Source organism: Protopterus annectens, chromosome 6.part0, assembly GCF_019279795.1.
Source record: "Protopterus annectens isolate FY-2018-M chromosome 6.part0, PAN1.0, whole genome shotgun sequence".
In the NCBI taxonomy this organism is placed as follows: Eukaryota; Metazoa; Chordata; order Ceratodontiformes; family Protopteridae; genus Protopterus; species Protopterus annectens.
In genome coordinates this window covers 1,411,919,210-1,411,935,322 of record NC_056737.1, presented here as the reverse complement: position 1 = coordinate 1,411,935,322, position 16,113 = coordinate 1,411,919,210, and the positions used below count along the sequence as shown (strand labels likewise).

Genomic DNA, 16,113 nt, shown 5'->3' with positions numbered 1-16,113 from the left:
CATAGTCCAGAAGCAGGGCAATGTCTGCAGTTCAGTAAGGTATGCCCATACATGGGGCACACACAGTTGGTTTAGTTCTTTTCCATTAAAGAGCAGCCACTAATGCACTGACGCTCGCAAGGTTGTACAAAGGGAATACAATTGTGTGAGCAAAATCACTTTTAATAACTCTGTGGCAAGTTCACTGATGAGGCTCCTCCCTTCAGTTCCCTTCAGCTATTTCTGCCTTAGCTTTTTTAGATCCTTTTGGGGGTGGTATTGGCTCTTGCACATTGTTAAAAAAGGTTAATACTCCAGCTCTGGGCAAGGGTCCCCATCCTTTTAAAGGCCAGCTTGGCTGTCCATGGACCCCTTTGGATTTTGCCAGTATGACATTTTTAGGGATAGGTCTAGAGGGTTTTACAGATGAATGACTTGAGGCTGTAAGCACCTCAACCAGAGCCCACTGACCAATAATTGCACTCCCCAAAAAAAAATGAACGTTTTTTTCTTTTAGCCATCCGTCAACTTTGCTCTGGAAGTTTGACAGGAATGTTGGTCATGCACATTTGGAAATGTTCAGTGATTCTTATAGTTGAACATCCATGTTTTCGGGGAGCCCCGCTTGCAATATACAGAATGCATTTTTGAGAGCACGGTCGGTTATTTTCACAGGCACGGATTCCATTTTATGTGATGACTTCCTATGGGCTTCATTTGTTTCTTCTCTCATACCTGCAGACCTTGTCAGTGGGTCATCTTTTGCCTCTTCTCTGCTTTGTGTACTTTGTTCTTCACCTCCTTGGCTTACTGGTAGCCCGGATTGTAGTTCTCATTGAAAACATGCTAGAAATGTGTGTTTGTGAATCTGAGTAATATGTTGAATCGTCTAGTGTAAACTTTAGTCCTTATAAGACCTCCTTTTGGGAAGCCCATCAAGAAAATTAAGACATTTTGGGTTTGCTTAAACAGGTGTTCATTATAGAAGTCGCATGGATTTAGACACTGAAAAAACCCTTCAGAAATCCGAGTGGATCTGAATTCCTGCTATACCAAATATGTACAGAGCAGATTGTGCTATTTTTGGAGTTTTTGCTACAGAATGCAAGTAGAGAAAATGAGGGACTGCCTGGATAATGCATGAGTTTGGAAAGATATTGCCATTAAGCTACTATTTTTTGATGATCACTCCAGAGCATAAAAGCTTTTAGCATAGTGACTCGGATGATAGAAAGTAGGAAGGGTTGTTGCCAAGTTTAGGGAGCCTATAACAAGGAAAATAACCATAGATCCTGTAGAGGTTTCAGAAATATTTTGGAAATTTTTGTGGACAAATGTGGAAATTAAGGAAAAGTACAAATGGAAGTATTTATGGAAGCATTAAATATGCCAAGGTTAGAGGTTAATGAGGCTCCGTTAGTAACAGGATAGAATCAGATGAGAGAAAAATGATGTATAACTAGCCCACAAGAAAGTCTCCAGGAATAGATGGTATTCCTGTGAAATGTTTTGGAAGCTAGGAGGGAAGAAATTGATAAAGATCTGGAAGGTGTTTTTACAGTAATTTAAAAGCAGAAGTGCCAGTGTTCTGGAAGAAAGCTGTGGTGGCTACAGTACCTAAAGGCGAAAGACCCATCAGATCCAGTTTCATATTGACCCATTAAAATTCTAAACTATGATTAAAGTTTGTCTATAATGGCTAAAAGAATGGTAAATGTGATGCCAAAACTGATAGATGTGGATAAGTATGGTTTTGTGGAGGAGAGGCAAACGCTGGGCAACATTTAATAGATAAATATGATGATCCAGGGGGAAGCAGAATGTAATAAAATAACCACTGCTGCTGTTGGGTCTTCATGTAGAGAAAGCATTTGACAATGTTAGCTGGGATTTGAGTAGGGTAATGGAAGCATTTGCATTCCCTGACACATTTGTAAGGTTAATTAGATGGATATACAAGAGATTGGAGGGAAAATTAGTGCGTGTGTGTGTGTGTGTGTGGGGGGGGGGTCCTCTGAGCTCTATTTTGATCTGAGAAACCAGGCGGGGTGTCCTCTTTCCCCTTTGTTTAATATTTAGAACCATTGTCAAAGAAAAAATAAGGAACTCAGAAATTCAAGGATATAATTGGTAAGATTAATTAAAAATGTTGGCTTTTATTTGCTGATATTTGTACCTGGTAAAACCAGAAAATTACATTTCAGTGTTGAACATTTATAGACAGTTTTGTATATTTTCAGAATACTAAATTAATGAAGATAAGTTATAGCTATTGCCAATGTTTTATGTACCCACACAAAAATCTGTTCAGCAATACTCCTATTTATGGGGGCATGATAAAAATTAAGTACTTAGGAGTATGGGTTAATTAAAAAGGATTTTGTAATGGTAGTTAAGGATATATGGGAAGACATTAAACAAAGATAATACAAAAACTGAGAAACTAGCAGCTCCGTTTTATGGATAGCTAGGTACAAGCAGTGAAAATGTTTAGTCCTTTTCTAGTTTTATACACAGGTCAGGCATATTTTTGTAAACCAGTGGAGAAGCTGTCGGCAATCAGAGTTGAATTTTTTCTGGAAGAGGGCAGGAGTAGTCTGATAAGTTGATCCCTCCAGTAGAACAAGGTGGTTTGGGATTACCTGATTTGAAGGGATCTTTCAGAGCAATGTAGTTGAGACTCCTCCTATACATAGCACAAGCACAAAGCTATAATACAAACTGGAATGGGATGATGAAACTGGGGAAGCTCAAGAAATAAGGAGATACTGGGATTTTGTATGCAGATCTTAGAACAACAATAGCCATACAGAATATTTTATTCATAAAGTCGAAGGTATTCTAAGAACTCAGCCAACATGGAAATGGAGAAAGGAGATTCTGCTGATATGGATGACTGTAATTGGAGTACAAAAAATAGGCAGTGGAGGCTGGAATTTAATGGAGAAAACTAGCAAAGGAACTAAGGTATTGGGAGCAAACAATTGGAGGGGGAAAGGTAATAGAATGGGAAAAGGCCAAGAATACATTGGGGAAGGCAGTCTCTAGCTTACAGTCCAATCAACAATTGATGTCTGAGTATAGGCAAAGAGAGGGAGCATAAGCGAAAGGCCAGCACAGAGTTTTTCTAGTTGAAGTTAGAACAAAAGCTGGTGTTAAAAGGGATAATTAGGGCATATAAAATATTGCATGGTAACTGTAGGAATCGATCAGAGGGGATTAGAAAGGTTTGAAAAAGATTGTTTAAGCAATTCACAAAGAAGCAATGGGATGATATATGTATGGCTCCCAAATATGCAACAGAGTCATGAAGATTTTTGCTTGGAAGTATCTGCATAGGTATTTATACACCAAGCAGACTCCAAAGACTAGCAATTCACAAAAGCAATGGGATGATGCATGTATGGCTCCCAAATATGCAATAGTCATGAAGATTTTTGCTTGGAAGTATCTGCATATAGGTATTTATACACCAAGCAGACTCCAAAGACTTTTTCCTCTGGTAGACTGCAAGTGGTGGTGGTGATAGGGAAGAAAAAGGTGACTGGAACACATTTTTGGGAGTGCGAGTTGGCAGACTTTACAGATTCCCTGCAGACTACTCTGTCAGAAAATTGGCGCAACCAAGGAAATTTTTTTTTTGAGGTGTGATATGGGATCTGAATTGAGTAGATATAGTAAGGCCTTGCGGAGTTCAATTGTGGTGGTTGTCAAAAAAGCAATTACTGGAAAATGGGAATCAATGTCTAGACAAACTGTATTAGAAGTAGTGAATATAGTAACGGAGAGAAAAGAACTGTTAAGTCAGATATTTAGAAAAGGATTGGAGCAAACTGCATAGAAAAAAATGCAGTTGTGGAAACAAATACATGCAGAATAATGTTTCGGAGGAGGAATGAGGTCTAAGGAAAGACAGGAATTGAATGAGCTGTGTAATGTTCAATTGACCATGCGACTTTGTAGAAGATTCTGTGTAATTTTTGCAACTGAAAATATGACTTGAATGTCATAAGTGGTTCATAGGTAGGTACTAGGCTATCGGCCCAAAGGCCTACATAAGCCTAGCCAACAAGATTCCCTGGCTTACGCCACCAAAGAAAGTTATTTTCCTGTGCCACTATCGAGCAGAGACACAAGTGATCCCTGGGGTGTATTTCCTATTTCCCATCCACTCATCAAGATTTTTCTTGAAGAGTGCTAATGAACTTTGCTTGACATACAAGTTCATAAATAATTCAATAAAGATGTTTAAGAAAAAAAAAGGCAGTTTGCTATCAAATCTCCAGCATACTTCACAGAACAGCAGATGTTCTTCGTGTTTCACTGTTGCAGTCATTACACTTGGGTTATCCTGCTGGCAGGCTACCCTCAGTTGGCCTGAATTCCAAAGTCTAGGTCCGGCATCAGTTGCTGTCGCCTCTTCCCCGACGTCAGTGCACCAGGGGTCTTTCTTGCCGCGTGGTCCCCGAAGCAGTTCACAAGTGCCGGTCGGCCGACTCCTGAGATTTTCGTGTTCAAATTTCAGATCCGAAGTCTTCATTAAAAGCTAAGTACCCCGTTGGGGAAAACTTTTTTTCTTGCTCCAGACCGAGGTCAGAAAAAGTTAATTGCATTTCTTGTGGGAAGCAAATACCTCATAAGGACTTTCATTCTTACTGTATTCCTTGCCTAGGCCCTGACCACGACGTTGCTAGTTGTCGGTTTTGTGCAAGATTTAACCAACGCACTAAGCGTCAGTACGATTTTGCTTTTCACTATTTTGGCAGGAGATTTAATTACACTATGCCATCGGTTAACCATTCGACTACCGGAATTCACAAGAAACGCAAAGAAAAGAACAGGCATCATAGGTCTAAAACTGACTAGGCTTCCTCTAAGCCAGTCGCCGGTTCTCAGTGAGGTGCTTTTGCAGCCTCTGACGCCCGCTACTTTGGAACCGCAGGCCACTACAGACTCCCACGTGTAGTCGCCTAGGCTGCTGGAAGCTCAAGGTATTGGACCTTCGGATACTATTCCCTCAGATGAGTCCGGAGCCGCTGAGCAGGTATCGGCTTCTGAGGGTGTTTTCAGACCTACTCACTTATACATTAAAGTGACTCCAGCTACAAAGGCAAAGACTATAGCTTCTTTAAAAACAAAGGAATAAATACAACAGCCTCGTGGTCAGGCCTCCATGCCCAAAAAACAGATGCTCAAAATGGCCGAAGACTTAATTACTTTGATCAGGGGTTCCCATCCCCCTCCTGATAAGAGGCCTAGGCAAGGGACAGATTATGAATCTTCAGATCAGGTTTCCATTTCATCTGATTCCTCTTCTGATCAGGAATACTCTCTCTTCCTCCTTATGAGGATTCTGATGCTGAAGAATCTATCCCTTCAGCCTCTCCTCCTGAGGATTACTCTTTTGGGGAAACCTTGCATACCATGAGGGAACTTTTCCACTGGGAGAGCCAAGATTATTCAGAATCTAAGAAAAGGCTTAGAGACTTCCTTTTACTCCCACAACACAGGCCCCTAGCTATTCCACCCGTGTTAGACATTGTAGATGGTGTATTTTCAGAGTCCAGTCTGACCCCTGACTCCTTACCTCCAGCTCCTGTTAAGCCGGACTGGTACTACAGGGTTCCTGACTCTCATAAATTCCTTTTCAAAAACCCTGCTGCTGACCCAGAAACTATATCTCAGGGTCCCAAAGGGGTCAAGGCATCCACTGCAAAAAACCCTACCCCCTCTGATAGGGATTCTAGGGCATTGGACAAATGGGGGAATAAGATTTACACCTCTGCTACCTTGGATATAAGGGCTTTAAATTGTCAGTTTCATATGCTCAAATATCAGCAATATATTATGTCACTGCTTAAACAAAAAATGTTAAATTCTGAATGTGCAGAAAACAAAGAAATGCAGGATTTATTGCATGCAGCTGAACAAGTTGGAAAGCATACTTTGCAATGTGGTTTTGATTCTTTGGAGGCCTCCTGCAGGGCCGCTGTTACGGGTTCTGTCATCAGGAGGCATGCTTGGTTAAAGGAACAAAATCTGCCTGACCATGTCAAAGCAAAATTATTAGATGCTCCATTACAGCATGATACCTTGTTTGGTGTTAAAGCAGAGGAGGTTTTAAAGAAAATGGAGGACAAAGCTAAATCTATGCAAACGGTTAAGGATTTCTTACAGGTACAGCCTCCAAGATTTAGCAGACACTGGCCTACAAAGAATTGGTCCTTTCCAGTGTCGGACAGACCACAAAGGGGCAGATACGCCCAAGAGGCAGATCCCAGCCCCAAGGTTCGTACAGATCTAAACAATGGGGTGCTTCTACCTCCAAATGTGGAGAAGACAAATCACAGCCTTACAGGAAACAGTCCCAATGACTTCCCCCTGCCTGCACCAAACACTTATCTTCTGGCAGCACCTTTAGGGGGAAAACTAGCGCTTTTTTCCTCAAAATTGGCACATAACCCAGGACAAATGGGTCCTAGACAGTGTCAACAAGGATACAAGTTTCACTTCCATACCCTGCCAAGGACAAACGGTTGGCTAGACCTGCCAAAACATCAGTGGACAGAGGCACAAAAACAAGTCTCATCCTTCATGGACATGAGGGCCATTCAACAAGTACCAGAGCAAGAGCAGGGGCAAGGATTTTATTCAAGACTGTTCTTGGTACCAAGAAAGGACAAGACCAATACTGGACCTATCTATTCTAAACACATATCTGGATATACCAAAATTCAAAATGTTGACTCTACAGCAGCTTCTGCCCATGCTGGGCAAGAAGGCTTGGCTTGTGACTTTAGACCTAAAAGAGACGTACCTGCATGTCCCAATCAGACAGACATGCAGAAGATACCCAAGATTCAAAGCTGGCTCAATGCACTACCAATTCTCAGCACTGCCCTTTGGTTTACCTACTGCACCCAGGGTCTTCACAAAGTGCCTGGCACCAGTAATTGCATTTTGCAGACAGAGGAATACAAATATATCCTTACTTGGATGACTGCCTCATTCAAGCAGAGAACAAGGACATTCTACTACAGCATCTGGCATTTGTAAAGAGATTTCTAACAGGCCTAGGGTACACAGTCAACGAAAAAATCAAAACTAGTACCCTCTCAAGAGATGATATTCCTGAGTGCAAGCTTAAATACAACTGCCCAGATGGATTATCTCACGCCAGACAAAGGCAACTGACTACATATTTCAAACTGTTGGAAACAAAGGCCCAGTTATCTGCAAGAAAAATTCTGCAGGCTTTGGGCTTTATGGCATCTTGCATTCTGCTAATTCCATATGCAAGACTGCATATGAGGAAACTTCAATGGTACTTAAAAAATGGGCTCAACATTGCCACAGCCTGGAAACAATTACCCTCACTTCCTGCCTGCAACAGGAGTTTCGATAGTGGGTGAAGGCTTGTCACCAGAACAAGGGACATCCATTCACTTTACCCCCAGCCAGGCATACATTAACAACAGATGCATCAGATTATGCCTGGGGGGCCCACATGACAGGAAGATGTATTCAAGGCACATGGTCCGCAAACCAAATGCATCTACATATCAACCAAAAAGAGATGCTAGCTGTTCAGAATGCCCTGACAGCCTTCAAGGACCTACTTCATCCGGTACAACTACTGATAGACAGACTACACCACGGTCACGTGGTATATAAACAAGCAGTGAGGGCACTCATTCTTATCCCCTTTGCAGACTGGCCATGACTTTGTGGGACACAACATTGACTTACCAAGTACATCTGCAGGCACAATTCCTGCCAGGAAAGATAAATACTCTGGCAGACGAACTAAGCAGAAACCTCATGGATCCCCACGAGTGGAAATTGGATCCACAAGTCTTCAGCATAACAAGGAAATGGGGATGCCCGGATATAGATCTATTTGCCTCTCCTCACAACTACCAACTAAAAAGATTCTGCATAAGGACTTATCACAGACAAGCATGGAAAGTGGACACCCTATCTTTCAGCTGGAAAAGCTTAGCAGTATATGCCTTTCCTCCACTACCTCTCCTCCCCAAGGTACTCCGAAAGGTCAGAAGAGAAGCCAAAGATGATACCGATTGCCCCAGACTGGCCCTGCCAGTACTGGTACCCAATCCTAAGGGACTTGTCTCAATGCCTGGCTTGGACCTTGCCTCCAATACCTCATTTACTGTCCCAACAAAACAATCAGATCCTGCACAGCCAGCTCAAGACCTTAAATCTGGCTGCATGGCGCAGATAATGCAGTCATTCAAAACGCACCTCTCACTAAAGCTGTGATGGATGTCATTTTGGAGGCCAGAAGGCCTGTCTGTCTTTCGGCTTTTCCCGGTTAGGGGTCGCCACAGCGGAACTCCGGTCCGCTAATGATTGGCAGTTGATTTTTACGTGCTGGCTCGCCGGGCCTAACACAACCTTCAACGAAGGAACGCCCATTCACGCATGTAGACACACAGAAGACGCTCTAGTACCAGAAAATCTTATGCTGGAAAATGGAAGAGATTCTGTGCCTGGAACCAGGCACGAGGAATTGAGACAGCTGTACCAAATATTCTTCAGATTTTGCAATACTTAACTGAGATGCTGGACAAAGGCCTAGCCTTTTCATCAATTAAAATTCATGCCTCTGCCATTTCGGTTCATTACAATACAGAGCCACCAATTTTTTCACATCCTTTAAGGCAGTACCTCAGAGGAGCCAAAAACATAAGGCCTTCAGGGAGATCACCAATACCTCCATGGGACCTCAATTATGTCTTGGAAAAACTCACCCTGCCTCCTTTTGAGCTAGCCACTACAGCTGATATAAAGTTTTTATCTTGGAAAACAGCTCTGCTCCTCGCAATAACCTCTGCAAGACGAGTCTGAGCTACAGGCACTCATGGCTGTGGAACCTTTTATCATTCAGACAGGGTTTCTCTGAGGACAAACCCGACATTTATGCCTAAGGTAGTGTCCAGTGTGGCCCTTAACCAAGCTATTCATCTGCCTACTTTTTATCCAAACTCACAGAATAAGGGGGAAAGAATTCGGCATTCTTTGGACCTGCACAGACGGCTGCGCTTCTACTTGAACAGAACCAAAGCTTTCAGGAAGACAGAGCAACTACTAGTGGCATATGCTGCAGGATCATAAGGAAAGGCTATCTCAAAGCAGACTATTTCAAAGTGGATAGGCCACTGCATTTGATGTCCTTCAAGAATGCAACTGCAGTCATAACATGTGGGTTGTCCTGCCTCAGGCAGCCCTCGGTCGGCCGGATTCCAAAGTCTGGGTCCGACGTCGGCTGATGTTGCATTTCTCTACGACGTCAGAGCGGCTGGAGTACATAAGCATCAGCCGACGCCGTTTTCTTCAGTCTTTCTTGCCGTGCGGTGCCCGAAGCAGAAGCAGTTCGCAAGTGCCGGTCGGTCAGCTCCTGTATTCTACGATACCGAAGTCATCAAAAGAGCTAAGTACCCCGTTGGGGACCTTTTCTTGCCTCAGCCGATGTCAGAAATTACTGAAAAAGTTAACAATTGTCTTTTTTGTGGTAAACAAATACCTCATAAGGATTTCCACTCTTACTGCCTCCCTTGCCTGGGCCCAGACCACGACGTCTCGGCCTGTGTAGCCTGTGCTTGCTTCAACAAGTGCACTCTCAGGCGCCGGGCGGAGTTCGCTGAAGATTTTTTCGGCGATAAATTTGCCTACACCATGCCGTCGGATCTTCCGACATCGCAAACTCCCAAAAAGCGAAAAGACCGGGACCGACATCCTTGGCCCGCGTCTACCACAGACTCCACTCCAAAACCTAGCGCAAGTGCTCCGGTTCCCTCTGAGACGGTCTCTCCACCGCTCCAAACCGAAGACACCGCATTACCGACGACTTCGATTCCAGACATTACTCCGCCAGTTATAGACTTTCCTCCGGATACCGAAACCGAGGAAATGCCCGAGACCATTGCTGTAGACAAGGTCACTCCTGCACGTGGAGCTGCCAGGCCACCTATGGCCATGTCTATTAAGGCCTACACTAGGGCTAAGGCAGCCAGCAAAACAAAGCATATTACTTCTAAATCCTTACCTCAGCCGACTCCGGAGACACAAATTATGTCCATGGCTGCTGATTTAATTTCCATGATTAGAGGTTCACAGGCCCATCCTGAGAGAGCATCCCAGCCTCCTCCTGATAAAAGGCCCCGGGTTGAACCCTCTGACCCCACTCCTTCAGATGAAGACTCTGAGGGCTCTGTCCACTCTGATAGCCAGGAAGAGCTCTTCCAGACCTATGAGGATTCGGATGCAGAAGATTCCATCCCTTCGGCCTCCCCTCCTGAGGATATTTCTTTTGGGGAAGTTCTGCACACCATGAGGGAAAATTTCAAGTGGCAGGGTCAGGAATATTCTGATTCTAGGAAACGCCTTAGGACTTTCCTTAAGCCTCAGCACAGGCCCTTGGCTATTCCTCCTGTACTTGATGTTCTGGATGATTTGTATTCTGACTCCAGTGCTGCCCCTGATTCTCTCCCTCCTGCTCCAGCCAAGCCAGACTGGTATTACAGGGTCCCAGAAACTCATTCCCATTTATTCAGGGCCCATTCTGCTGATTTGGTAACTATTTCACAGGGGCCTAAAGGAGTTTCAGCCTCCACCTCAAAAAATCCTTTGCCCTCCAACAGGGAAGCAAGGTCATTAGAGAGATGGGGCAAAAAGGTTTACACATCCACTACCTTATCTATGAGAGCTTTAAATTGCCTTTTTCATATGTTATAATATCAGGATTATCTCTTAGAAGATTTACAAAAAACATTAGCTTCTTCTGACCCTTTAGACAGGAAGACTTTGCAGGAAGCTGTACATAACACTCTGCAAGTAAGCAATCACTTCCTGCAGTGTGGATATGATGCACTGGAAGCTTCATGTAGGGCAGCTGTGACAGGGGCAGTGATTCGTAGACATGCTTGGTTAAAAGATCAACCTCTACCAGATCATGTAAAAGCAAAACTTCTGGATGCACCTTTGGAAAAGAACAAGCTTTTTGGTGCAAATGCTAAGGATGTGTTAAAGACCATCGAAGAAAAAGCAAAATCAGTTCAGACGGTGAAAGATTTCCTCCAGGTTCAACCCCCCAGATTCAGTAGGAATTGGCCTTCAAAAAACTGGTCCTTTCCTAATCCAGAAAAGTTTCAAAGTGGTAAGAACAGACGTGGCCGAGGAAGAGGCCAATACAGAGGCCCTTACAGGGGACGACAATGGCAGCCAGGAAACCAAAGAAGTGACGCAGGGGTTTCACCTGCCCAACAACCACAAACTCAGACTTTCCTCTACTACCGCCTACCAGGGAACAACTAGAAGCTCCCTTGGGCGGGAAATTATCTCTGTTTGCAGAAAACTGGCACAGACTGACAAAGGACAAATGGATTTTGGACATTATAGACCGAGGGTACAGGTTTCATTTTCATACCTTACCAAGAAAACAAGGCATGCCAAACCTATCACAAAATCAAAGGGCAGAGGCTATCAAGAAAATCACTGTGACTCGAATGAAAGCAATAGAAAGAGTTCCACAACAAGAACAAGAACAGGGGTTTTACTCAAGACTGTTCCTTGTTCCAAGAAAAGAATCTCAATGGAGACCAATACTGGACTTGTCCGCATTAAACACCTTTCTCATAGTACCAAAGTTCAAAATGCTGACTCTACAGCAACTTCTTCCCATGCTGGGCAAGGAGTCGTGGCTGATTACTCTGGACCTCAAGGAGGCATACCTGCATGTCCCTATCAGACACAGCTGCAGAAGATACCTCAGATTTCTTGCAGGGCCAGAGCATTATCAATTCTCAGCATTGCCATTTGGCTTATCTACTGCCCAGAGTATTTACAAAATGCCTGGCTTCAGTAATTGCTCATTGCAGGCTCCAGGGTATACAAATTTACCCGTACCTGGATGACTGCCTCATACAAGCGGACGACAAATTGATGTTGACAAAAAACCTGGATTATGTCATACGATTACTTCAAGCTCTGGGATACACAATCAACTTCCAAAAGTCAGGACTGCAGCCATCCCAGCAAATAATCTTCTTAGGAGCCAAACTAGACACAGCCTCTCAGATGGCTTACCTGACAGAAGACAAGCAAGAGAAGTTAACTCATTACTTCAAAGGTTTAGCAAAACTCACCCAGATGACTGCAAGGAGATTCCTACAGGCCCTGGGTTACATGGCATCCTGCATTCTACTGGTTCCATTAGCAAAACTACACATGAGAAAGCTTTAATGGTACCTAAAAAGCATTTGGTCTCAACACAGCAACAACTTGGAGACAATCATACCACTCATTCCATGCTTACAAAAGGAATTCCTATGGTGGGCCTCGGTGAGCCAGGAAAACACAGGTATGTCATTCAAAAAACCACAGAGAACACAGACCATGACTACAGACGCCTCAGACCTTGGATGGGGGGCGCACATGGAAGGCAGGTGTATACAAGGACAATGGTCTCCAAAGGAAACACATCTGCATATAAACCAAAAAGAAATGCCGGCAGTACTGCATGCCATCGAGGTTTTTCAACACCAACTCCAGCAAGGCCACTTAATGATACGGACAGACAACACCACTGTGATGTGGTACATAAACAAGCAGGGGGCCACCCACTCTTACCCCCTTTGCAGACTGACAAATGCAACTTTGGGAGAAATCACTGAGCCTAAACATCCAGTTACAATCCCAGTTTGTTCCAGGAAAAGGCAATGTGTTGGCGGACAGCCTAAGCAGGAATTTCACAGATCCACACGAGTGGAGGTTACATCCGAAGGCCTTCAGACAACTCACTTCGGCATGGGGCAAGCCAGAAGTGGACCTATTTGCCTCTCACCTCAACCATCTTCTACCAAAATTTTGCACAAGGACATACCATCCAAAAGCTTGGAAAATAGATGCCCTCTCATTCAACTGGAACTCCCTAGCAATCTATGCATTCCCACCTCTGCCACTGATGACCTCAGTATTACTAAAGATCAAAGCAGAGAAGCCCAAGGGAATCATAATAGCTCCGGATTGGCCAAGACAACACTGGTACCCACTACTACGGAGCATGTGTCACACCAGGAGGCGGGCCCTCCCTTAGTGGCCTCTACTTTTGACTCAACACAATTTCGAAACTCTGCATCCAAACCTTCAGACACTGCAGCTAACAGCCTGGGAGATCCCATAAATAACTTCAGCTTATCTCTCTCAAAGGAAGTTCAGCGGATACTAACAGAGGCTCGAAGTCCATCCACCAGAAAGGTTTACTTAGCAAAGTGGAAAAGATTCAGCAATTGGAATACCAGCAAGGGACATGATGCATCATTGCTGAACATTCCACTTATCTTGGGAGTATTTGGCAGATATGTTAAAGAAAGGCCTCTCATATTCTTCCATAAAGATACATGCATCTGCTATTTCAGCTAGATACAACACTGATCCTCCTGTTTTCTCTCACCCCTTACTAAGACAATTCCTCAGGGGAATCAAGAACATTAAGCCACCAAGAAAGGCCCCCAGTGCCAGCCTGGGACCTCAATTTTGTCTTAGAAAAACTGACTCTACCTCCTTTTGAGCCAGCAGCTTCAGTTGACTTGCAATTTCTCTCATGGAAGACAGCTTTCCTGTTGGCAATTACCTCAATAAAGGGTGGTATTGCCATTAGGGCCTGTAGCTCCGAAACCCTTCTTGCTATTTTCCACAGAGACAGGGTTTCATTAAGGACCAACCCTACTTTTATGCCAAAGGTGGTATCTAGGGTTTCTCTAAATCAAGCCATTCATCTGCCTGCTTTCTTCCCCAATCCTGAGAATAAGGGGGAAAGACATTTGCATACCTTGGACATTCACAGACAACTTCGATACTACCTGGACAGAACCAAGGCCAGTAGGAAGTCTGAACAACTTTTTGTAGCTTACGCCCCTGCAGTCCAAGGGCAATTTCAAAACAGACTGTTTCTAAATGGATTGGACATTGCATCAGATTCTGTTATTCCTTTCATGGAAAGACTGTTCCAGCCAATGTCAGACCACATTCCACCAGAGCTACAGCCACCTCTACAGCTTTTTTAAGAGGGGTGCCTACCAAGGACATTCTAGAATGTGCTACATGGAGCTCCGTGCATACATTCTCCAAACACTACAATCTCCCTCTATATTCCAGATCCAGAGCAGGCTTTGCTTCGGCAGTCCTGCAGGGTTTGATTGCCACACCATCTCTTTCCTAGAGCATACCTCCTCCCCCAGCTAAGCTATGGTATTCTACCCACATGTTATGACTGCAGTTGCATTCTTGAAGGACATAGTACAGTTTTGTACCTACCATAAATGTAGATGTCCGATAGACATGCAACTGCAGTCGGATTTTCCCTCCCTCCATACCCCTCTATGCCTAGGGTCCACTCCTATCCCTGTTGCTCTTAGCTGGGGATATCTGTTATGGTGTATTTGTTTTATTGCTCATTTATTTGTTTGGAATCCTGTTTTTGTCTTCCAATTTGATTACAGCCTTCCTTGGAGGGCACCTGGCATCTGGGGCAAGAAACACTGAAGAAAATGGCGTCGGCTGATGCTTATGTACTCCAGCCGCTCTGACGTCGTAGAGAAATGCGACAACAGCCGACGTTGGACCCAGACTTTGGAATCCGGCCGACCGAGGGCTGCCTGAGGCAGGACAACCCACATGTTATGACTGCAGTTGCATGTCTATCGGACATCTACATTTATGGTAGGTAAAAAACTGTACTTTTCTGCTATTCACAGCATGGCAAGCCAGTGCCTAAGAACATTAGGCCGCATTCAACCAGAGCAACAGCCACTTCAGCAGCCTTCTTCAGGGGAGTACCAACCAAAGACATTTTAGAGGCTGCTACCTGGAGTTCAGTGCACACCTTTACAAAGCATTATCATTTACCACTCTACTCTAAATCCAGGGCAGGCTTTGCCACTGCAATTCTGCAGGGCCTCATAGCCGCCCCTAATGCTGTTTAGCTCCAGCCTCCCAACCATAGCTTTGGGATTCAACCAAAGTGTAATGACTGCAGCAGTGAAACAAGAAGAACATAGTACAGTTGTGTACACTTACCATAAATGTAGATGTTAGTGTATTCACTGTTGTAGTCCAGGTTACCCACCATCCCACATATCTTTGCTGGAACTTATCTGCACTTCTCTAATCTATACAACCTATGTGGTGTATTTTCTTGTAATGAAGATATAGTATGTTTTGGTGCATGCATGTTTTATTGGCATATTTCTGGCCTACCCTTTTGGGGGCACCTGACATCTGGGGCAAGAAAAACCAAAGAAAATGGCGTTGGCTGCATCTTTTATACCCCTGGCGCACTGTCGGGGAAGAGGTGACAGCAACCGACGCCGGACCTAGACTTTGGAATTCAAGTGTAATGACTGCAACAGTGAATACACTCTAACATCTACATTTATGGTAAGTGTACACAACTGTACTTTGTCCCATGAGGAAACTTCAGAGATTCATTATGGTCTATTTACTGCTTTTTTATTTTATTTTTACAAGTAGTAATTTGGTATTTATTGAGGTTTGGTTTCCTCAAAAAAGATAACTAACAAATGTGTTTGTGGAAAATACATGTACTTAAAAAAAAAAAAAAAAAAAAAAACTACAGTGCGTGAAGGTCCTAAATTATTTTTCTTTTTTTTTTAATAGCTTTCCAGGAACATTAAGTGGCGCACAATTTTTTTTTTCCCAGTGCTTTTACGGAAGAAAACTGTTTCTTCTTGTGCTGCCTTTAAGAAGGCCTTGTTCCTCACACCTGCAATCTTTGGATGGACTTTGTGCACTTAAACTTTCAGTATTAGAGTAAGGGCTGTCCGACACTGTTCCATTGGAGTAGTCTCCATAAAATGTCAACACCGAAAAACAAGAGAAGCTGAAAATGTTGGTAATTTAATCAGCAGGCAGAGTGCATGTATCCATAGAGGTCCTACTAGTCGCACATGGGTCTGAGGGTGCTGGTCCCTTAGGGGGATGGTCCTTTTTCCGTATGTGGATCCATTGCCTATAATTAACTGATTCCTTGCCACTGCCCCAACAGAGGTGCAGTGGGGTGGTCTCTTGTCTTACAAGCGGGGCTTTGGTAGA

General features: G+C 43.9%; 1 protein-coding gene across 1 annotated transcript in view; it reads left to right on the top strand.

The window, feature by feature from the left end:
- MCM6 (minichromosome maintenance complex component 6) overlaps positions 1 to 16,113 on the top strand; it is a gene marked incomplete in the record, with an annotated part of 261,103 nt that overhangs the window by 206,643 nt on the left and 38,347 nt on the right.